Source organism: Ovis canadensis, chromosome 14 (genome assembly GCF_042477335.2).
Source record: "Ovis canadensis isolate MfBH-ARS-UI-01 breed Bighorn chromosome 14, ARS-UI_OviCan_v2, whole genome shotgun sequence".
NCBI classification, from domain to species: Eukaryota; Metazoa; Chordata; class Mammalia; order Artiodactyla; family Bovidae; genus Ovis; species Ovis canadensis.
The window spans coordinates 16,422,706-16,445,958 of record NC_091258.1 but is presented as its reverse complement, the minus strand read 5'-3'; the positions used below and the strand labels follow the sequence as shown (position 1 = coordinate 16,445,958).

The following is a 23,253-nucleotide window of genomic DNA, read 5'->3' as shown; positions in this document are numbered from 1 at the left end:
TGTCCACGGAATTTTCCAGACTTGGAGTGGGTTGCCATTCCCTTCTCCAGGAGATCTTCCCGACCCAGGGATTGAACCTGTGTCTCTTGCATCTCCTGCATTAGCAGGCAGATTCTGTATCACTTGCACCCCCAGAGGCACATATATATATAATTACATATATATATAGAGTTAATTACATCATTCATTCTACAATTTAAACATTAAATTTTTTTTTAATTTTACTTACTTGGCTCGGTCTTAGTTGCTACATGTAAAATCCATTGCACCGGGAGCTTCCTGCATTGGAAGTGCAGAGTCCTAACCACTGGACCACAAAGCAAGTCCCTATTTTATTTTTTTAACTAAAATAAAATACTTTTAGAAAGTTAAAGATGAACAAGATTGTATAGTAGGTGGAGGAAAAGGGGAAGGGAATAAAAGAAAATGGCAAGAATCCAATGGGAAGAATGGTACTGAATAAGGGAAATTCAATAGAACATCTAAATGCTTTATGTCACATGGATGAATACAAAGGAATTCAATGTGTCTTTTTTAATTGATGAATGAATAAATATGCAATTTACATCTCAGTTCACTTGGACAATTTATTGTGATATTTGTAGACACTGTTTTGTAAATTACTAGTTTCAAAAACGGAGAAGGCAATGGCAACCCAAATCCCATGGACAGAGGAGCCTGGTAGGCTGCAGTCTATGGGGTTAAGAAGAGTCGGACACGACTGAACGACTTCACTTCCACTTTTCACTTTCATTCACTGGAGAAGGAAATGGCAACCAACTTCAGTGTTCTTGCCTGGGAAATCCCAGAGACGGCAGAGCCTGGTGGGCTGCTGTCTATGGGGTCACACAGAGTTGGACACGACTGAAGTGACTTAGCAGCAGCAGCAGCAGTTTCAAAAAATTTGGATTTTTTTAGAATATCTGCTGTTTTACGGGGATAGTAAAATAGAGTACTTAAAAACAGTATTGTTTCAGGTGAGCTGGCCATCTCACAAACAGACTCAGTTAAAATTCCTGTTTTCCAAAGTAAAACTAGAAATTATTTTACAAATGCATCATTGCAAATGTATCAGGTAAGTCTTCAAAAATTTAACTTCTTTTTCTATTCCTAATTTTTCAGTAACAGCTGAATTAAACTATTATTTATTTTTATACAGAATCAGGCTAAAAATATTTTAAAAATTAAGGTTCTGATGCATTTTCCCATAATTTTAGTGGAAAATTATGAAATATAAATGTCTTATTAATATATAACCATTATATTTTTGTATTATATCAACCTATCTATCTGCAGTTCACTGATTGATACTAAACTTTATTCATTTACATTGTTTCCTCATAAAGATGTATCATAGGTTGCCTAATACTTTCTTAACTGTTCAAAAAGTAACTTTTCAATTTCCCCAAAGTTATCACTAAGAGGTTAAACCTTCCTAGGAATTATTTTAGAATAAACTTTCTCTTTTTAGCTTGTTTTGCCTAACCTTTTAGCAGAAACCTAATTAAAGAAAACTTCTTTAATTGTATTTAATACTTTAAAATTCAAAGACGTTTTCATGTTGATGATTTATAGCTAAAATCTGCTTTATTTTTTTAAACCACACTCACGTTCTTTAATTTCAAAACTCTTTGGGGAACATTACAGAAAATGAAAGAAAGCTATCTCTTATCAGTTGCCTATTGCTAGGTAACAAACTGCCACAAAATTAGTAATTAAACATACACACACACACTTATAATCTCACAGTGTCTGTAAGTAAACTTACCTGGGGACTCTGCCATTTAGTTCAATAAGGCTGAAATCAAGGTATAGCCTAGGCTGCATCCTCATCTGGAAGCTATAACGGGAGAGAATCTACCTGGATTCTCAGATTATTAGCAGAATTCATTTCCTTGTGTGTGTAAAATTGAAGACATGGACTTTTTACTGCCTATGGCTAGAGGCTGCCTCCATCTCCTAGAAGCTGCCTAAAGTGCTAATTTTCTTCTTAAATTAAAGAAAGTGGGGGAAACCACTAGACCATTGAGGTATGACCTAAATCAAATCCCGTATGGCTATACAGTGGAAGTGAGAAATAGATTTAAGGGACGAGATTGATAAGAGTACCTGATGAACTATGGACAGAGGTTCGTGACATTGTACAGGAGACAGGGATCAAGACCATCCCCAAGAAAAAGAAATGCAAAAAAGCAAAACAGCTGTCTGAGGAGGCCTTACAAATAGCTGTAAAAAGAAGAGAAGCGAAAAGCAAAGGAGAAAAGGAAAGATATATCTATTTGAATGCAGAGTTCCAAAGAACAGCAAGGAGAGATAAGAAAGCCTTCCTCAGTGATCAATGCAAAGAAATAGAGGAAAACAACAGAATGGGAAAGACTAGAGATCTCGTCAAGAAAATTAGAGATACCAAAGGAACATTTCATGCAAAGATGGGCTCAATAAATAACAGAAATGGTATGGACCTAACAGAAGCAGAAGATATTAAGAAGAGGTGGCAAGAATACAGAAGAACTGTACAAAAAAGATCTTCACGACCCAGATAATCATGATGGTATGATCACTCACACTTAGCTAGAGCCAGACATCCTGGAATGTGAAGTCAAGTGGGCCTTAGAAAGCATCACTATGAATAAAACTAATGGAGTTATGTAATGGAATTCCAGTTGAGCTATTTCAAATCCTAAAAGACAATGCTGTGAAAGTGTTGCACTCAATATGTCAGCAAATTTGGAAAACTCAGCAGTGGCCACAGGACTGGAAACAGTCAATTTTCATTCCAATCCCAAAGAAAGGAAATGCCAAAGAATGCTCAAACTACCACACAATTGCACTCGTCTCACACACTAACAAAGTAATGCTCAAAATTCTCCAAGCCAGGCTTCAGCAATATGGGAACTGTGAACTTCTAGATGTTCAGGCTGAATTTAGAAAAGGCAGAGGAACCAGAGATCAAATGGCCAACATCTGCTGGATCATGGAAAAAGCAAGAGAGTTCCAGAAAAACATCTATTTCTGCTTTATTGACTATGCCAACGCCTTTGACTGTGTGGATCACAATAAACTGTGGGAAATTCTGAAAGAGATGGGAATACCAGACCACCTGAGCTGCCTCTTGAGAAACCTGTATGCAGGTCAGGAAGCAACAGTTAGAACTGGACATGGAACAACAAACTGGTTCCAAACAGGAAAAGGAGTACGTCAAGGCTGTATGTTGTCACCCTGCTTATTTAACTTCTATGCAGAGTACATTATGAGAAATGCTGGGCTGGAGGAAGCACAAGCTGGAATCAAGATTGCTGGAGGAAATATCAATAACCTTAGATATGCAGATGAAACCACCCTTATGGCAGAAAGTGAAGAAGAACTAAAGAGCCTCTTGGTGAAAGTGAAAGAGGAGAGTGAAAAAGTTGGCTTAAAGCTCAACATTCAGAAAACAAAGATCATGGCATCTGGTCCCATCACTTCACGGCAAATAGATGGAGAAACAGTGGAAACAGTGGTTGACTTCATTTTTCTGGGCTCCAAAATCACTGCAGCCATGAAATTAAAAGATGCTTACTCCTTGGAAGGAAAGTTATGACCAACCTAGACAGCATATTATAAAGCAGAGACATTACTTTCCCAATAAAGGTCCATCTAGCCAAGGCTATGGTTTTTCCAGTGGTCATATATGGATGTGAGAGTTGGACTATAAAGAAAGCTGGGCAATGAAGAATTGATGCTTTTGAACTGTGGTGTTGGAGAAGACTCTTGAGAGTCCCTTGCACTGCAAGGAGACCCAACCAGTCCATCCTAAAGGAGATCAGTCCTGGGTGTTCACTGGAAGGAGTGATGCTGAAGCTGAAGGTCCAATACTTTGGCCACCTGATGCAGAGAACTGACTCATTGGAAAAGACCCTGATGCTGGGAAAGACTGAAGGCAGGAGGAGAAGGGGACAACAGAGGATGACATGGCTGGATGGCATCACCGACTCAATGGACATGGGTTTGGGTGGACTCTGGGAGTTGGTGATGGACAGGGAGGCCTGGCGTGCTGCGGTTCATGGGGTCGCAAAGAGTTGGACATGAGTGAGCGACAAACTGAACTGAACTGATAGTACCTAGAGACACCCCCAGTTCTCAGAGACTGGCCACAGATTTTTTTTTTTTTTTGCCTTAGGAACTTCATTACATCATAGCTTCCTTCAGCAACCAGCAAGAAGAGCCTCTGAAGCAAGTCTGCTAGCAAGACAGTATCACAGAATATAGCATAATCACGAGAAGGGCATGCTAGGTGGGATGTCACCTTTGTCATATTTTATTGCTTAGAAGCAAAACACAGGTCCTCCTCACACTCACGGAGGGGAACTCACCGAGGCAGGAATACTCAGAGAAGGGGCTATGACGACCCACCTTACAATATGGTTGTCAAGTTCTCTCTAAAAACAAATTTTAGCGGAGTCTGATTTTCCTCAGCTAATTCTTAATTTTAAACTTGAAGTGTAACTCCATTTTTAAAGGGAGGTTACATATATTCACTTTTTGAATCGTTGAAGATATTTTGAAAGAAAGTTACTACATTGCCCTATAGGACAGCAAATGTATATACCTAAATATCTGCATTTTAAAAAGGAGACATTGAGAAAATTGTACTTGCTTGCAAATTTATATAGACATTTTAATATATAGGCATATTTAAGTAAAATGTAAAGTGGCACTAGTAGTAAAGAACCCACTTGCCAATGCAGGAGACATAAGTGATATGGGTTCAATCCCTCAGTCAGGAAGATCCTCTGGAGGAGGGCATGGCAACCCCTCCAGTATTCTTGCCTGGAGAATCCCATGGACAGAAGAGCCTGGCAGGGTACGGTTCAGGAGTTTGCAAAGAGTCTGACACAACTGACGTGAGTTAGCACTCAAGCACAAGTAAAATATAAAAAGCACTTATGTGTTTGCTATTGCTTTTTTTAGATTCAAAATACATTGTTTATCATATCTGCTAATATTTCATTTTTCAGAGGCAAAGTCACCACCCAAATTAATAGTAGTAATTAGCAGACTAGGTTTCTCACCACAGGCAAATGTCTGACTTTAACAATTACAAATGAGCATTTAGGGACTGAACCAGGAGGAAGTACAGTCTCTGAGAACAAAATGATTATTTAACATAATTTTATAAAGAATAAGATATCCATATTAATTCCTACTTAATTGTAGACTATATAAATAAATTCTTCATATTCCATTTTATTAAAATTGTATTTAATGTTAACTAATGTGATGAGGAGTACTTCTGAAAATATTTATTTAATAATTTTGCTTACTTTCTATTCTGTTGATACAGAGTTTATGAATCTTACTACACTGAATTAAACAAAATATATTAATTATTATAGTTACAGATTCAAAAATTCACTGTTTAACATAAAGGAAAGCTTTAATACTTAGTTCATTAATTGACATGATTCCTAATATAAAAAGATTTTAATAACTATCTGTGGATTATATTGATGGATAGAAGAATGAATGAAAAAATCAACTTGTGGAAGTATCTTTGATATTTGATTACTGTATTAATAAGATTACTTTTGACAATATACTATAGAGATCTTGCTAAAGAGCAATACCTTGGAGAAATTAATTAGCCTTATTGATCCTCAGTATAACATATATAGTAATTATTACCAAATATGGTTAATCTGTAAGGAACTTTGCAAATATATCTTACTATAAAGAAGCCTCAAAAATGTTACCTACTTCATGTCTGCCCTCTAACACATATATAAATTAGTTCATAGGAATTAGAAATGTAAGAGCCCAGATTATTATAACTTTTATTTTGAAATAATTTTAAATATCAGAGAATCTGAAAGAATATCACACAGACTGTTTATCACATCAGCTATATATTTCATATTTACAAAGGTGAAATCACCTTCTAAATTAATAGTACTATTAATTAATAGTAGTAGCTTCAAATAACAGTAGAGCTATCAGAATTAGCAAAAGAAAAAAAAACACTCAATTAAACATGAGTTTCAGGTTAAAAACAAAGAATTTATTTAGAAAAAGTATATTACTATAGTATTTGGGACTTATCTATACTAAAAATATTTTTTTAAATTTCAGTGTCCTGAATTTTATCTAGCCACCATATTTCCTAATTGTTAATATTTGTCACATTTCTCTACCATTTTCTGCATCTCTATTTCTCTTCCTCACTAGGTACATGCATGCACAACACATGCATGATTTTCTTCTGAACCATTTGAGAATTTGCACACATCATGTTCCTTTTCCTGTGTGCACTTCCATGTTTATTTTCTAAGAACAGGAATATTTTTTTTGCATGACAGAAAACTACAAAAATAACTGAAATTCAGTGTTGAACAGATACTATTGGTTAATACGCAGTCCTTGTTCTGATTTCAGATTTGTCCTGATATTGCTCCTTAGATAATTTCCCTCTGGTCCATCGCTCAGTTCAGATCACATACTGCTTTTGTCTTGATTCTTTTTTTAGAAATATTTACTTAATTTTTTGGCTCTGCTGGGGCTTAGTTGTGCCATGCAGAATCTTTAGTTGCAGCACGCAGGATCTAGTTCCCTGACCAGGGATTGAATCCAGGTTTTCTGCATTGGGAACTTAGAGTCTTAGCCACTGGACCACCAAGGAAGTCCCATTTGTCAAAATTCTTTATTCACCTGTAACCTTAAATATCCCTGAGCCTCTCTGTAACTCATGATATTGTCATTTTTGGAGGAATCAAGGCCAGTTGTTTTGTATACTATCTCTCAGCTTGGGTTTGTTTGATGTTTCCTTATGACTAAGGTTATGCATATGTAGCAGGGGTCCCACAGAAATGATGGTGTCCTACTAAGTCCAACATATTATGAATCACATCATGTTGGTTTTTCTCTACACTGATGATGGTGACTTCGACCACTAGATTAGAGTGATGTCTATCAGATTTCTCACCTGGTGTAAAGCTAGCTTTTTTTCTCTTTGTAGTTAAAGGAACATTTTGTGGAGATATTATGAAACCACATAAATATCTTTTTTCTCATCCAGTTTTAGCCTCAGTTGATCACCACTGCCTGAATAAATTATGACAGCTGCAACCTGGTAACTTTAACTTTATTATTCTTTCTACATTTATTGCTGTAGTATTAAGCATTGACAGTAAGAATCTTTTCTTCTCGCTTGTTTACATACGCTTGAACTTAAAGCATTTGTGTGCACACACAATAGTGTTTATAATGTTACATACTAATACTTCTGGACCTCCCATAACATTCATTAACAAGCACTGTCATTTGTCTTTCCTTTGTGACATTTATTCTAAATTATATTTCATGCAACATTAAAACTTATTCATTATGTTTTTTTGGTCCATATTTTTGGAGAATTATGTGTTCCTCTTTTTTATGGAATTAGTATTTGTTTATAAATGTCTTGTTTTAAAGCACTGATATTATAAAGTCCATCTGTTGATTTTTTAATATATTAAATTTCCATGTATATTTGGGTCTATTTCTTGACCTTTTACTCTGTGAAAATGAACGTGTTAGTTGCTCAGTCATGACTGACTCTCAGTCTGACTCTCTGTGATCCCATGGACTTTAGCCCTCCAGGCTCCTCTGTCCATGGGATTCTCCAGACAAGAATACTGGAGTATTACAGAATACTGTCCATGGCACAATACTACTTGTATCTCCATGAACCAAACTATTTGAGTTTTGGTGAATTTATAGTAATATCTGGTAGGGCTTATCCCCTCTCATAGTTTTTCATTATTTTCATTGTTATTATTACAATTTGCCTTTATTATATAAGGTTTAGTGTCCATTAGGTCTAACCCCATGAAAAATGATTGCTGTTATTTTCCTTTTTAGTGGGTAGGGAATTAAAATTTAGAAAGCAACCTAGATAATACAAATATCTTTATAACTTTGAGTTGCTCTAAGAACAGGTGATATTTTCCCATTTGTTTGAGTCTACTTTTTTGTCCTTGAGAAATATTTCAAACTTTTCCTCAACTGGTCCTCTACCTAGTTCTAATTTTTGTATGTTCCTTTAGTTCAGTTCAGTTGCTTAGTCGTGTCCAACTCTTTGTGACCCCGTGAAAAGCAGCACGCCAGGCCTCCCTGTCCATCACCAACTCCCACAGTTTACCCAAACTCATGTCCATCGAGTCAGTGATGCCATCCAGCCATCTCATCCTCTGTCATCCCCTTCTCCTCCTGCCCCTAATCCCTCCCAGCATCAGAGTCTTTTCCAATGAGACAACTCTTTGCATGAGGTGGCCAAAGTATTGGAGTTTCAGCTTCAGCATGAGTCCTTCCAGTGAACACCCAGGACTGATCTCCTTTAGGATGGACTGGTTGGATCTCCTTGCAGTCCAAGGGACTCTCAAGAGTCTTCTCCAACACCACACTTCAAAAGCATCAATTCTTCGGCACTCAGCTTTCTTCACAGTCCAACTCTCACATCACCATACATGACCACTGGAAAAACCATAGCCTCGACTAGACGGACCTTTGTTGGCAATACCCTCATAACTTACTGAATTTTTTTCATAATTCATTCTTTACATTCCTTTGAGTTTTTCAAATATACTTTCAGGCCAGCAGCAAAAAAAAATTTTAAAGATAATTTTATTGCTTCTCTGTCCGTTTTATCTATTCTTATGCCTCTAAATCATTTCCTATAATCAATTACATTGATCAATATTTGATTTAAAGTGCTGATTCATGCAGAGACTGTAGGTATATTTGCCTTATTCTTTTTGGAAACACCATTACTGTTACTTATTAAATAAGATGATACTGACTTTAGAAGACATGCATGTGTATGTGCATATATACACACACACATAATCCGTACATGTGTATATATGCATATGTGTGTATATATACACATAATATGTGTTGATATAGACACATATAAAAAACATTAATGTACATGCATGCATGTGTGAGTAAAAATGTGGAAAGTTTTCTTAGAGTTTTAAACACTATTTCTGTTCCACTCTTTTGTTTTATTCTTCAGGAATTGAAATAATATGAATTTATTCCTTCTCGTCCTGTCTTCCATTTCCACTACTTTCCATTTTACCCTTTTTAATCTTCTTTTAAAATCTCATTTTTATTCTTTTGGGTTTTGTTCATTGTTGTTCATTTCTATTATTATTTTCTGAATTTATGAATCAATGTGGTTTTTCATATTGTTAAATACTTTATGAGTAAATTTAATTACATGTTAACTGTTATTTTGGGCTTCTCTTGTGGCTCAGCTGGTAAAGAATCTGCTTGCAATGTGAGAGAACTGGGTTCGATCCCTGGGTTGTGAAGATCCCCTGGAGAAGGGAAAGGTTACCCACTCCAGTATTCTGGCCTGGAGAATTCTATGGACTGTATAGCCCATGGGGTTGCAAAGAGTCGGGCATGACTGAGTGACTTTCACTTAACTGTTATTATACAGATTACTTCAGGGAGAAGTTTGTTTCAGGAAGAAACTTCCCCAATTGGCATATATTGTTGACTCCACACTTTTCTTCTTATTTTTGCCGTATTGAAGTGTTTTTACAAAATTCCGACTTTAACGGTGCTCTGTCACTGTTGCAACATCCAGTTCATATTTGTTTTAGTAGTATTAATGAAAACAAATTAACAACTGTATATTAAAAGTTATTTTCCAAGATACATACTAATAATGCTTAGTTTTACTTCATTTCAATTCACTCTAAAAATGAAATTTTTTCTGATTTAGCAATGCTATTAAAATTTTAATAATTGTAAATTAACACAAACTGTAAGTAATGAATAGTAAAGTGCCTTTCCTCTTGTTTGTATTAAAAAGAAATTTATGTAATGAGAAATAAATCTTAGTTCATTTAATGTTTAAATTAATACCCATTTAAAATTTAACAGATAAGTGTATAAAGCCTGTGAAGGAATCCAAACTGGAATATAGCCTTAAATGTCATTTTCTTAATATAATGACAAGATTCTATATGTGTCTATTCTATAACAACAAAAAAAGGTGTTTTCCCATTTGTTTTCATGTATCCTAACAGGAAATTGATGCTAAACTTAGTAGGGTAATTGAGATGTTCTTTACAAAGACGTGGGAAAATATTAAGGACGACCAAAGAGCAGGGTCCTCTGAGGCCAGCCACATGGGAAAGCTATGCCGCCTCTTCTGTAGGGGCAAAGGACTGGGTGGCTGGCGGAAACCTGAGGCAACTGCTAAATAGAAAGTGACAGCTGGTGGGAGCTGTGGCCATCGATAGATGTGGCCATCAATAGAAGGGCATGATGAGCCCAGGTGGGTTGGCAAGGATGGAGGCAGGTAACAAAGACACTCCTCCCTTCTTTCTCACAATGCACTCAGTCTGCAGAAAGGCTGAGTGTTCACTGCAGCCTAGTATTTAACTGATACATACTTTTACTACTAGATAATTTATCTTTTCTAAAGTTTAGCATTTACTGGTCTTCCACTTTCTTTAAATCTTTTTCCATCCAAATATGTTTCCTATTTCATTTCTTACTTTTTTCTCAAGATTTGTATGATATATACATACTTTAAATATAACTGCATATTAACTATTATTCTGTCATAAATGCTATAAGTGTTTTTCTTAGTTTGTCATTTGATCTTTAATTTTCTGCAGTGCCTTTGAGGTTATATTTTGTGGGGTTAAGTATACTGGTTGTGGTTTAGTCACTAAGTTGCATCTGACTCTTGGGACCCCATGGACTATAGCCTGCCAGGCTCCTCTGTCCTTGGGATTCTCCAGGCAAGAATACTACAGTGGGTTGCCATTTCCTCCTCCAGGAAATCTTCCTGACCCAGGAACTGAACCAGGGTCTCCTGCACTGCAGACAGATTCTTTACCAACTGAGCTATGAGAGAATCCTTAAGTATACTAGGACTTATTATTTCTTCCGGAGATTTTTTTACAAAATTATAAATATCTTTCTTAATTATTTATTAGCCTAATATACTTGTGGACTTTTGTGATATCTACAATTGAAGTATAAACATAAGCATAGATACTTAAAACAGCTCCAAATATTTATTCTTGTGAGGTTTGACAAAAATTCCAAGGAGTATGTATTGTGCATGTGTGTGTATGTGCTTGTTTCTATAGATAATTAGCCCAATGAATTTTAAAATAATCTATTCCTTTTCATTTTATTATATGTATCATACCAAGAGTCTCTTTAAAGATAATATAAATTGTTTAATTGATCCACTTATGCCATCATCGCACTGTTTTAATTATTATAGATTAATCATTTGGGGCTTATGATAAGGCAAGTCACTTTGATGCCTATTTCTGCTCAGTGAGGCTCATCTTTTACACTGAATCCTTCATTCAGTTCCATCAATTATTTCCCACACAGAGACTGTAAATCCAACAGAGATTCTGTGTTGAGAAATCTGGGATGTAGAGTAAGAAAATGGAACCATTTACAGAATACTTTATGCAAACTCAAAAAAGGACCTCGTCCAATTTGGCAGTATAAAGCCCTCCTCACATTGCATTTATGTAAATTGGCTTAGGTAATCAAATCACCTGTAAGCCTCTTCAAATTGTCATTCATAAAGGCAAAGTATAAAGTGGCTTTATATCTATCATAAAATGTGTGTGAATAATTGTTTGGTTTGATTTCTGTATGGTTCTAATCAATGGAATATAGTTTTGAATTGAGAGTTAAAGGCAACCCAAATGTGGGAAGAAAATTATTACCTAGCTTCAGTTCTGATTCCCATTAAAGCAGAAGTTATTTCCACAGTTTTTAAAATAAGTGCTAACATGTCCGGAAGCTATGCCTGCTTCCGTGATGAACATGTTTTCTTGCTGCACCTTGGGGAACTGGGCTCGTGAATGCACAACGCTCAACAGCTCGCTCATTCTCTGGGCCACCTGCTAATTTGCTGTAAGCAACAGAAGTGATGATGATATTTTTGTTTCTTCACCCACTAAATTACCTTCATGCCCCAAATATCCTAATTGGTATTCTGTTCCTCAAAGCCAATAGTTGATTTCCACAAGGAAATGAAAATGCAGGTGGGGTTGTCCTCAGAGGTACGTGAATCTTATGACATGCTCTCTGCCCACCACCTTTACTCAGAAGTGACACCGTGCTCAGCATCACTTGATGGGGCTCCCACGTTAAGACTTACAAAATCCAATTTAATTTAATTAACTATCCTTCTGACAATTCATTAGCAGCTTCTTTCTTTACCCCCCTCCACTTGAGAGACTTTTTATAAAGTCTCTTATAAATAAATACATGTGATTTGTCATTCTTATGATATTGACAAAAACAACTAGATTTAAAGATGAAGTTTTGGGTGTGAGGAATGGGAGGACGGCAAGAATGAAAATGAATGTTTAAGAATGCAGAGAAACACATGCACACAGAATAAATCAGCCTGGTGGTGGCCGGTGTATGGGCTCCGGTTCATATGCTCATTTAGCCAACGAGGAAAATCTCCTTTAAACCGAGTAGGAAATGATAGTTACCAAATTAACAATTCCTTCTTCAGCACATATATGTTTTATTGCAGTGCTTCTACCATTGCATAGGTCACTTCTGACCTGAGAGCTCTTCACAATTCTTAACCTCATTACTGTAAAAACTGCACCCCCTGAGCACTGACTGGCATGATCTCTGGGCAGAAAGATCAACTGCAGGAACTAAGCAGAGCATCTCCAGGAGCCTCCGAGCTGCCACGCTACGAACTGGCTCTGTAGACAGCTAATGCTGAGAGATCCTTCAGTAAGAAACCAGCTGAGGCGTCGGCTTTGAACTAGTGGCAGAGGCAGACTCTAGAAGGCTGAAATGCCGGGGTCTCCACCCTTGAAGAGCCCAATGGCCACACCAGGCTCATATTACGCCACCACACAGTTTCTTCACAAATGCTGACTGCCTGCAGTCCATGCTGACTCCCCAGGTTCAAAGCCAGGATATTTTGTGTTATTTGTAACAAACTAAGGACTCAGCCTCATCTGCATTTCCTGCTTATTCTATACTACTTACGAAAGTATTTTGTGATCCATGAGTCTGTTCAGTGATTGATTTACCATGTTTACAAGCATCTATTACAAAGAAGAACTGATGACAGGTGGCAGAACTTCAAGGAGAAAGAATCCAGTCACTGGCCTCTGAGCTAAGCATCCTGCCAGGGAGACAGGTATATTAAATAAGAAATTATGGTAACAGTTGATAAGTACTGTGATAGAATTTGAAGGGGCTGTAACAGGTAGCAAGATCACATAACCTAGTCAAGTGGGACCAGATGAAATATTTGATAAACACTAGTTGGGCATCATTAAATGAATAAGATGACATTTAGGCTGGTGCCTGAAAGATGATTTGGACTTGGTTCAGAGGAAGGGTGACAATGTGGAGTAGGAATGGTGATCGAGACAGGCACAGGGATGAGTAGGGGAGAGAAAAAGGTGTCTGAGGAACTGAAATAAGGTCGGGAGAGCTGTCACCGGGGATGTGCCTGGGGGAGTGATCAGAGTAGGGCTGGAAAGGGGGGCCATGGAGGTCTCCCAAATCAAGTCAAAGAAGCTGAAATGCATCTTTATGTATCTTCATGGTTACAGAACTCAGAAGGTGCCTACTAAATAAGAGTAGACTTGCTTTTGTATTACTGAGAACACCAAGTTTATAAATTTCTGAGCACTAAATGAAGGTGTCATATGAAAACGCATGGCACACTGAAGGTACTCAATAAATGTTTAATGACTCTGAAACTGAATGACTTGGCCAAATAGAAATTATAACTTCACCCATTAGTAATGATTTTGCAATGCACATATGTGCAAATTTCCTTATTTATCATCTGAGCAAATAATATTTTATCTTTAAAAATCGTTCTTTAACCTTTGGCAAAAGTTTAATTTCAAAAAACTTAAAGGCAATGAAATAGATGATTGCATATTTCCATTGCAGTGAGCTATAATTATAAGCACCTTGAATGGGAGCACTATAAATAAAAATAACTCATCAGGTTGCTTTTACAACCTGAGCAATGCAGAGTAATTAAACCAAGAAATTAAAATCTGTAAAATTAAAAATGTAATTCTATACATCAAATTTAGCAATGATTTTCAAGGAACTAATAGACTTCCCAGTTCAAACAGCCTGCTGCTGCTGCTGCTGCTGCTGCTGCTAAGTCGCTTCAGTCATGTCCGACTCTGTGCGACCCCATAGATGGCAGCCCACCAGGCTCCCCCGTCCCTGGGATTCTCCAGGCAAGAACACTGGAGTGGGTGGCCATTTCCCTCTCCAATGCATGAAGGTGAAAAGTGAAAGTGAAGTCGGTCAGTCGTGCCCGACTCTTAGTGGCCCCATGGACTGCAGCCTACCAGGCTCCTCCACCCATGGGATTTTCCAGGCAAGAGTACTAGAGTCGGTTGCCATTACCTTCTCCATCAAACAGCCTAGTTTGGTTAAGTCAATGATTAGTGTGTTTGCTATTTCAAACACTGTCTTCCATTAGCAAATTCACAATTTAAATTTCAAGTCAACTTAATTTGAATAATCCACATAGTTTAAAAATGTGTGTGTTTCTGGCAAAGGCTTTGCAAGATTGGTTCTCATTAAAGCTATCTCATAGTACGATTTGTATTGTGAAGCAGTCTTCCTAGTTACAGAAACACATGCTATTGCTGATGATAAATTATTCATGCTGTTCTACTTTAAAATGTTATGGTTAAACCATTACAAGCTATGAAATACATATAGGGTGTTTTTTCTATGTGTACTTGTAGAACACAATCCAAACACAGATCTTGATATAGAAATATGAAGGAAATCAGGAATTGATTATCATTAGCACACCATTGGCCAATTGTCCTAGTCTATGAAAAGCTGAGACAAATCGTGAGAAACAGGAAGAGCAAATATTAAGGGGTTTTTTAAGAAATGAAGATTTTCACTCAGACCTCCCAAGAACACCATTCCTGGTGATACGCAGTAAGTGAAACATAGATAGAACAACGGAAGAAGAAAGGTCTGATTATTAACTTTGACTTTGTGAACACCTACATAAATAGGAACTATACCAATAAATTCTGTTCTTCTACCTGTTGTTAACTGCTCCCCCTCTTTCCCCTGTTACCTTATATGAACAATGGTATAGCAATGCAGGGGCCCTGAGTTTGAACTAGATACCACATGCTCCAGCTAAGACCCAGAAAAGCCAAATAAATAAATATATAAACAAATAAATATTTTTAAAAGAAATAAAAGGGTGAATTTTGTTTTAAAAAAAAAGAATCAGCATATAAGAAATGTGTCAAGAGGAAGAGATGAGAAAGGAGACTAAGGCGGGAAGGTAGACTATTGGAGATTTACAAGGAATTTCTTGCTAAATGACAGGATATCTTCTATCCTAATGCAGTTAGGTTCACAAATTCTATGGTATGTTAGGATGAGCACAGAACTGTACTTTAAAGAGTTCTGGCCATGATTTCTGCCTTTGACTCTGAGATGTCACAATGATTCTGTGTCTCTAAGCCCCATTTACTTGAACTGTAAATGTAATAACTATAACACAGAGAGTGGCCATGGGATCATGTACAATGTCTGGAACAAAACTAACACTTCATGAGTGCTCAGTAAATGTGCATTCCCTATTTTCCTCTTCAGTATATTATCTCATGTTCAGTTCAGTTCAGTTGAATCACTTTGTCGCGTCTGACTCTCTGCGACTCCATAGACTGCAGCATGCCAGGCTTCCCTCTCCATCACCAACTCCAGGAAATTGCTCAAACTCATGTCCACTGAGTTGATGATGCCATCCAACCATCTCATCCTCTGTCGTCCCCTTCTCCTCCTGCCCTCAATCTTTCCCAGCATCAGGGTCTTTCGCAAGGAGTCAATTCTTCACATCAGGTAGCCAAAGTATTGGAGTTTCAGCTTCAGCATCTGTCCTTCCAATGAATATTCAGGACTGATTTCCTTTAGGATTGACTAGTTTGATCTCCTTGTGGTCCAAGGGACTCTCAAGAGTCTTCTCCAATATCTCAGTTCAAAAGCATCAATTCAGCACTCAGCTTTCTTTACAGTCCAACTCTCACATCCATACATGACTAGTGGAAAACCATAGCTTTGACTAGACAGACCTTTGTTAGCAAAGTAATGTCTCTGCTTTTTAATATGCTGTCTAGGTTGGTCATAGCTTTTTTTCCTAGGAGCAAGCGTCTTAAATTCATGGCTGCAGTCACCATCTGCAGTGATTTTTGAGCTCAAAAAAATAAAGTCTGTCACTGTTTCCATTGTTTCCCCTTCTATTTGCCGTGAAGTGATGGAACCAGATGCCATGATCTTAGTTTTTTTAATGTTAAGTCTTAAGCCAGTTTTTTCACTCTCTTCTTTCACTTTCATCAGGAGGCTCTTTAGTTCTTCTTTGCTTTCTGCCGTAAGGGTGGTGTCATCTGCGTATCTGAAGTTATGATATTTCTCCTGGCAATCTTGATTCCAGCTTGTGCTTCATCCAGCCCAGCATTTCATATGATGTACTCTGCATAGAAGTTAAACAAGCAGAGTGACAATATACAGGGTGGTGTACTCCTTTCCTGACTTGGAACCAATCTGTTGTTCCATGTCCAGTTCTAACCGTTGCTTCTTGACCCGCATGCAGGTTTCTCAGGAGGCAGGTCAGGTGGTCTGGTATTCCCATCTCTTCAAGAATTTTCCACAGTTTGTTGTGATCCACACAGTCAAAGGCTTTGGCACAGTCAATGAAGCAGAAACAGATGTTTTTCTGGAACTCTCTTACTTTTTCTATGTTCCAATGGATGTTGGCAATTTGATCTCTGGTTCCTCTGCCTTTCCTAAATCCAGTTTGAACATCTGGAAGTTCTCGGTTCACGTATTGCTGAAGCCTGGCTTGAAGGATTTTGACTGTTATTTTGCGAGCATGTGAGGTGAGTACAATTGCGCACATGTGAGGTAAGAACAATTGTGCGGTAGTTTGAGCATTCTCTGGCATTGCCTTTCTTTGGGATTGGAATGAAAATTGACCTTTTCCAGTCCTGTGACTACTGTTGAGTTTTCCAAATTTGCTGGCATATTGAGTGCAACACTTTCACAGCATCATCTTTTAGGATTTGAAACAGCTCCACTGGAATTCCATCACCTCCACTAGCTTTGTTCGCAGTGATGCTTCCTAAGGCCCACTTGACTTCGCATTTCAAGATGTCCGGTTCTAGGTGAGTGATCACACCATTTTGGTTATCTGGGTCATGAAGATCTTTTTTTGTATAGTTCTATGTATTCTTGCCACCTCTTCTTAATATCTTCTGCTTCTGTTAGGTCCCTACCATTTCTGTCCTTTATTGTGCCCATCTTTGCATGAAACTTCCCTGGTGGCTCAGACAGTAAAAGTGTCTGCTTGCAATGCAAGAGACCTGGGTTTGATCCCTGAGTGGGGAAGATCCCCTGGAGAAGGAAATGGCAACCCACTCTAGTACTCTTGCCTGGAAAATTCCATGGATGGAGAAGCCTCATAAGCTACAGTCCATGGGGTCCTAAAGAGTCAGACACGACTGAGCAACTCTACTTTCACTTTCACTTTTGCACGAAAGGTTCCCTGGTATCTCTAATTTTCTTGCAGAGATCTCTAGTCTTTCCCATTCTATTGTTTTTCTCTATTTCTTTGCACTGATCATTGAAGGAGGCTTTCTTATCTCTCCTTGCTATTCTTTGGAAGTCTGCATTCAAATGGGTATATCTTTCCTTTTCTCCTTTGCCTTTCACTTCCCTTCTTTTCTCAGCTATCTGTAAGGCCTCCTCGGACAACCATTTTGACTCTTTTCATTTCCCTTTCTTGGGGATGGTCTTGATCATTCTCTCCTGTACAATGTCACAAACCTCTGTCCATAGTTCTTCAGGCACTCTGTCTATCAGATCTAATCCCTTGAATCTATTTGTCACTTCCACTGTATAATCATAAGGGATTTGATTTGTAAAGTGGTTGAATACTAAGAAGGAATTCTGAGCCATTTTTCCCACAACATGTGTGAATTGTTAGCCCTTGTTTTCCTTATTCTTTTTTTTATTTTTAAGATTTTTTTTTGATGTGGACCATTTTTAAAGTCTTTATTTAATTTGTTACAAGATTGTTTGTTTTATGCTTTGTTTTTTTGTCCACAGGCATATGAGATCTTAGCTTCCCAACCAGGGGCTAAACCCATACCCCCTGCATTGGAAGGGTACATCTTAAACAATGGACCACCAGGGAAGTTCCTCCCTTATTCTTAACTTGGGCTGCTTACTAACAATTTCTTTACAACTGAGGGAAAATGTTCTGCTCCATAATTCAGAATAAATATCTTGTGATTTCTTGATTGATTTTATTGACTGTATTTCATACTACTTTGGTTATATTTCTCATTTTCTCAATGTAGGTGTTCTGCCATGCCATGCCATTTAAATAGTGTTTTAAAGCCCCTATGGCATTTTACAATCAAACAGCCCTAGTTGAGATCTCAATTCTCTTTAGTGATATCTTGGTGGGGCGGGCAGAGGGGAGAGGGGGAGGGGTGTGTGTCATAGAACCAACCTAAGTGCCCATAAGAGTATCTGCTATAGAAACAGCACTTCTTCCAAAGGTGTGATGGAAGAACATTCTCTGGTTATAATACTGAATGCCATGAATAAGTTAAAATATGGAGTTAATGTATGAACAATTAGATAAAACAAAAGTAATCCTTTATGTAGTCTAACAGTTAACTTTATGCAGAAAATATATTCTAAAATGTAGAAGAAAGATACAAATTGGCAAATTTCTTCTTTACATATCATTATAAATATGGAATTTAAAACGTAAGTTTCAAGGTGGTCTTGATGGTCTGGAACCTAAATTTCCCAAAGATAAAGCCCCAAATAATTCCACAGACTCACCTACTCATGATTTGCTCACAGTGTTTCATTGGTATACTTGAATCTCCAAGATTCAAACAACCAAACCAAACCAACTTTAGAGACAACAGTATGCAAGATGCAGTCGTAGTTAGCATTGGAAATGCACTTTCAATTCATGTTAAAAGTTCAGAGGATTGGCTATTAAATGTACCAGTACAGAGTTCCTATGTTCAACTATTATTGCTCTTAAAAGTTGATAGAGTCCATGATGATTGTTACTACCATGACGTGCTCACACTCAGTCGTTTCGACTCTCTGCGATCCCATGCCTGGCCACCAGGCTCCTCTGTCCATAGGATTTTCCAGGTAAGAGTACTGGAGCAGGCTGCCATTTCCTGCTACAGAGATCTTCCCAGCCCAAGGATCTAACCCAAGTCTCTTGCATCTCCCGCACTGGCAGCCAGATTCTTTACCACTGTACCACCTGGGAAGCCCCTATAATCATGACAGGTTCTGAGATTTATCAGACCCCTACCTGTTTTGAAATCTGTATTCATTAAAGTATCTCTAAATGGAAATTTCAAATTGAAATGCTTATTTCTGAAGTAATGAATGAAGTTATTAAACTCTACTCCCCTCTACCATCCACCTGGTGGACATGAGAAGTTTATGCTGAAAGGAAACTGAGCATGTCATTCAAAAAATAAATATTTTAAAATATATTCTAAATATATTCTAATGTATTTGAAATTTTTTTCAAAATACTAATGACATTTCCATCAGTGAAATTTCTTCAATCTTGTCTTTTAAATTATATTTATTTTTAAAATCCCAAGTAAACTTGTACACATGTCTATGTTCTGTGTGTGTGCCTGTGTATGCCAAATATTATTACTACTGGTCTTTTTAACTTCAGACATCAAAATGATTCAAGAATAGGAAAAACATGTGTACAAGAAAATATCCTAATTTAAACTTGAATACTCTCATACACCTCATTATTTCTTTTACAAGCACAAGTTATATGTTCAGTGATTATTTCACCCCACCAGAAGCATGCGAACAGAGAGATTCAGTTCTTAACAACCATCTGGGGTTAGATATCAGTTTGAGGACTAGATACACTTCACCTAGTTTTCCACCACGCAGGTAATTTTGCTTCCACCAAATAATCTAACCAAAACTCTAAGCATAGATCATTGTTTTAAAGAATTACTTAATGACCCTCTTGGTAAACATCTAAGGAAATGCACTGAGTAATTAAATGAAAAGTACAACAATTTACAGGTCTGTGATTTTCTGCTGGGAATTTTGTACAGGAGTTAGAATCCCTTAGTCTAGCTAGGTCAGCATCTTACTCCGCTGGCATCGTGGCTGACTCCGCAGGCCATTTACACACACACTTGTTCTTGGGCTTTAGTGCTCACTGATTCGGAACAGTCCCTTTTCTGCACCTCTCCTTTTCTACATTTTCTGTATCCTCCCCTGTAGACTTTATTTCTCTTGCTTCTTTGCTCAGCTCCTGAAATCTATAGGGAATCATGTATTTAAAGGACACTGCATGGACCAACTGGCCTTCTTTGCAGAGTTCTCTCCAACACAAAATTCACAGTTTTTCTGACAACATCCAAAATAAGGTCTGTATATTTCTTAAAAGCCCATTATCTCCACTTTGTCCCTGATTGGTAAGAACACTTCCTTCAGCAGTCTTGGTTAGTGTTTATAGCAGAAAGTCCTGGGGAGGGTCACTTCTCTTCTCCTACTCTCAAAGGAAAAAGATAACCTTCAAAAAAAAAATCTTGCTTTTCTTGCACATTCATTTTTCTACACTTATAAACTTTCTCTCATGGCTAGAGTGGAATACCAGATTATAGTAGACAGGCGGAAGTGTCCCCTTGGCCCTTTTAAAAGTTCACTCCTGAAATATGAGGGTATTTGGATTTTACCAAGTCATTTGAACAAACTCTTCATTCAGACTGACAAAATGGTGAAATGTGGACTCAGTAACCTTAATGACTTTGCATTTTAATATATCTACCATTTGCCAAAGCTGCTGGATTGATTTTCACCATGAGGGACATTTACATTTTATGACTGGAGACTCTGGCCAGTGTTGGACCTATTCAGAATTCGTACTGATGATGTGAATTAGAATACAGAGAAAAATACTTATAATAGTCAAGAAAACACAAGAAAATATACCTTATAGAACTGAATCTACTAAAATAAATTTTGAGATAGGTTTAAGGTTTATATAAAACATCATAAAATATTATAGCTAGTAGGCTATTAGCTACTTCTCCATTTTTGTTGACTTCCCAAATTCTACGTTATATTTAAAGACCAGCTCATCTTGCTAACAACTGTTGAGCAATGAAATAGGTTATTCAAGGTTGTGTTTTGAGAATTAGCTATAGGTTCTTAAGTTGGACTGCTTTAGAATAGATTCTGAATTCCATTCTTACCAACTGTGTGAATTTATTTAAGCTCTTTAACCTCTCTGTGCCTTGGGTGATATTACCAGTATCTATCTTATCTGGTTCCTGGGAGAAATAAATAACATAATGAATGGAAATCATTTGAGCAATGCCTGGCAGATGGTGTGCGCTCAATAAGTCCCAAGGATTATTATTATCTTTTCTTATTATCTTTTCTAAATAGCCTTGCAAATGGGATATGCTTTCCTCTACATTCAGGCTTAAATTTTATCTTCAATAAAAGTGATACGATAAGGGAAATCCTCAGTTACCTGAAATTCCTTTTTAATTTTTATTTGAATATTAGTTTATGTGTTCACACAGTATTGATGAATTGTGAGGTTTCCTTAAATGAAATCCTACACTTCAGCACTGTGAAAAGAAATGAGTGATTCAAGAGAAAATTAGATTAAATCCTTAAATTAAATCCTAGATTTAAAAGAGATACTAGTAGAAAATGTACCAGTCTGGTTTGCTATTAAGATCTAATATTTTCCTAATTGTGCAGTAATGGGGGTTGGGGGAACTTCCCTTAGGCGTTCTCATGAAAAGATTCGGATAAACAACTTAACCAGACAATGTGATTAAGGCCACCTCAATAGCATCAAAAGCACCTCCAACTTTATTCTACTCACTCAAAGAAAGAAATTACTTCATTTCTAAGTTAATACAAGTTTCCTTTTTACTATAATAATTGGCAGACAATATTATTTGGCTTGCTATGCAATAAGCCTAAATCTATTTTCAGGGTTACTAAATCAGTGGGATCTTCAAAGCCATGGAGAACAAGAAGGCACAATTGTTTTATTTTTTTTCTCAGGCTTTCCTCTGTGACTTGAATGTTCAAATCATATTTACCAAGTGATTTCTGTACTGGAAAGGTAATTTTTTAAAAATCATGATTTTATCAGAAAAGATTGAGAATTTAAGTGAATAAGGTAAAAGAAAAAAGTGAACCAAAGTAAGATGCTTTATTTCCATTTTATCCACTTCTTATTCCTCATATATAAGAGGAGAAAAATGGATATTTACGCTGAATGAATATCAGAGGGTTTGACACGTTCTCATCTAAATACGTTTTTAACAGGACATTTTTAGAATTCTTTTCTAAACATCCACAAACATTGTCCTAAATCAGTGATTTATTTTTAAATCTGGGAGCCCTGTGAGAGGCAGACTTTCTGTCTCCAGGCAGCTGCCTCATCAAGCACGCGGTGGACATGAAATAACCCCTCCTTAAATCAGGAGGTGGGCTGAAGAAGAACTTCACCAAAGGTACGCAGAGGACTTTAAATAATGGGTACAGATGTGTTATATGGGTACAAAGTAATAACAACATATTAGAGCTTGGATTTATTTCTGATCCTAAACAGAACAAAATAAAACCCCCCAAAGAACCCTTTAAAATAAAAATCAAACATGCTGTCCTATGGAGGAAAAAAAAAAGACATACATACACACACACACACACACACACATACATGTCACCCTTCTTCAAGGCATCTCAGTGTTTCACTTCATCAAACGTCTCAAATATTATGCACTGTCTATCACTATTTTATCACCATTCATTCCTCTGCAATACTGAAAGCTGAATTTTTATCTGTCTGTATGTGTTTATCATTCCACTATAACATCTCTCAGGGAAACCATGCCTTCCACCAATCAAGGTCTTTTCCCTCTTCCTCATTCTATTTGTCCTCTCAGCAGGAAAACATGGTAGACGGCCCTTCCCTCCCTTGGGCATGCCCTGCTTCCAGTCTTCCCAACTCTGTTTTACCTCATTTCCCTTCTTGCAACTGCCCCGACACACAGAGAATTCTTTATAATTCAGTGTAAGTTGCTTGCTGAAACTACTTGTTAGTTCTTCTCTGATGCCAAGTAACCCAGATGGAGT

General features: G+C 37.2%; 1 long non-coding RNA gene across 2 annotated transcripts; it reads left to right on the top strand.

Moving 5' to 3' along the window:
* The first annotated feature begins 749 nt into the window (after positions 1-749).
* LOC138418361 (uncharacterized) lies at positions 750-18,362 on the top strand. 2 transcript variants are annotated; one of them, XR_011248515.1, is made up of 5 exons: positions 750-1,075; positions 7,052-7,105; positions 16,858-16,940; positions 17,108-17,225; positions 18,169-18,362. It is a non-coding gene; the product is annotated as an uncharacterized lncRNA (long non-coding RNA). The 2 variants fall into 2 exon arrangements; XR_011248516.1 differs by having other exon boundaries at positions 752-1,075; positions 17,121-17,225.
* The last annotated feature ends 4,891 nt before the right edge of the window (positions 18,363-23,253 follow it).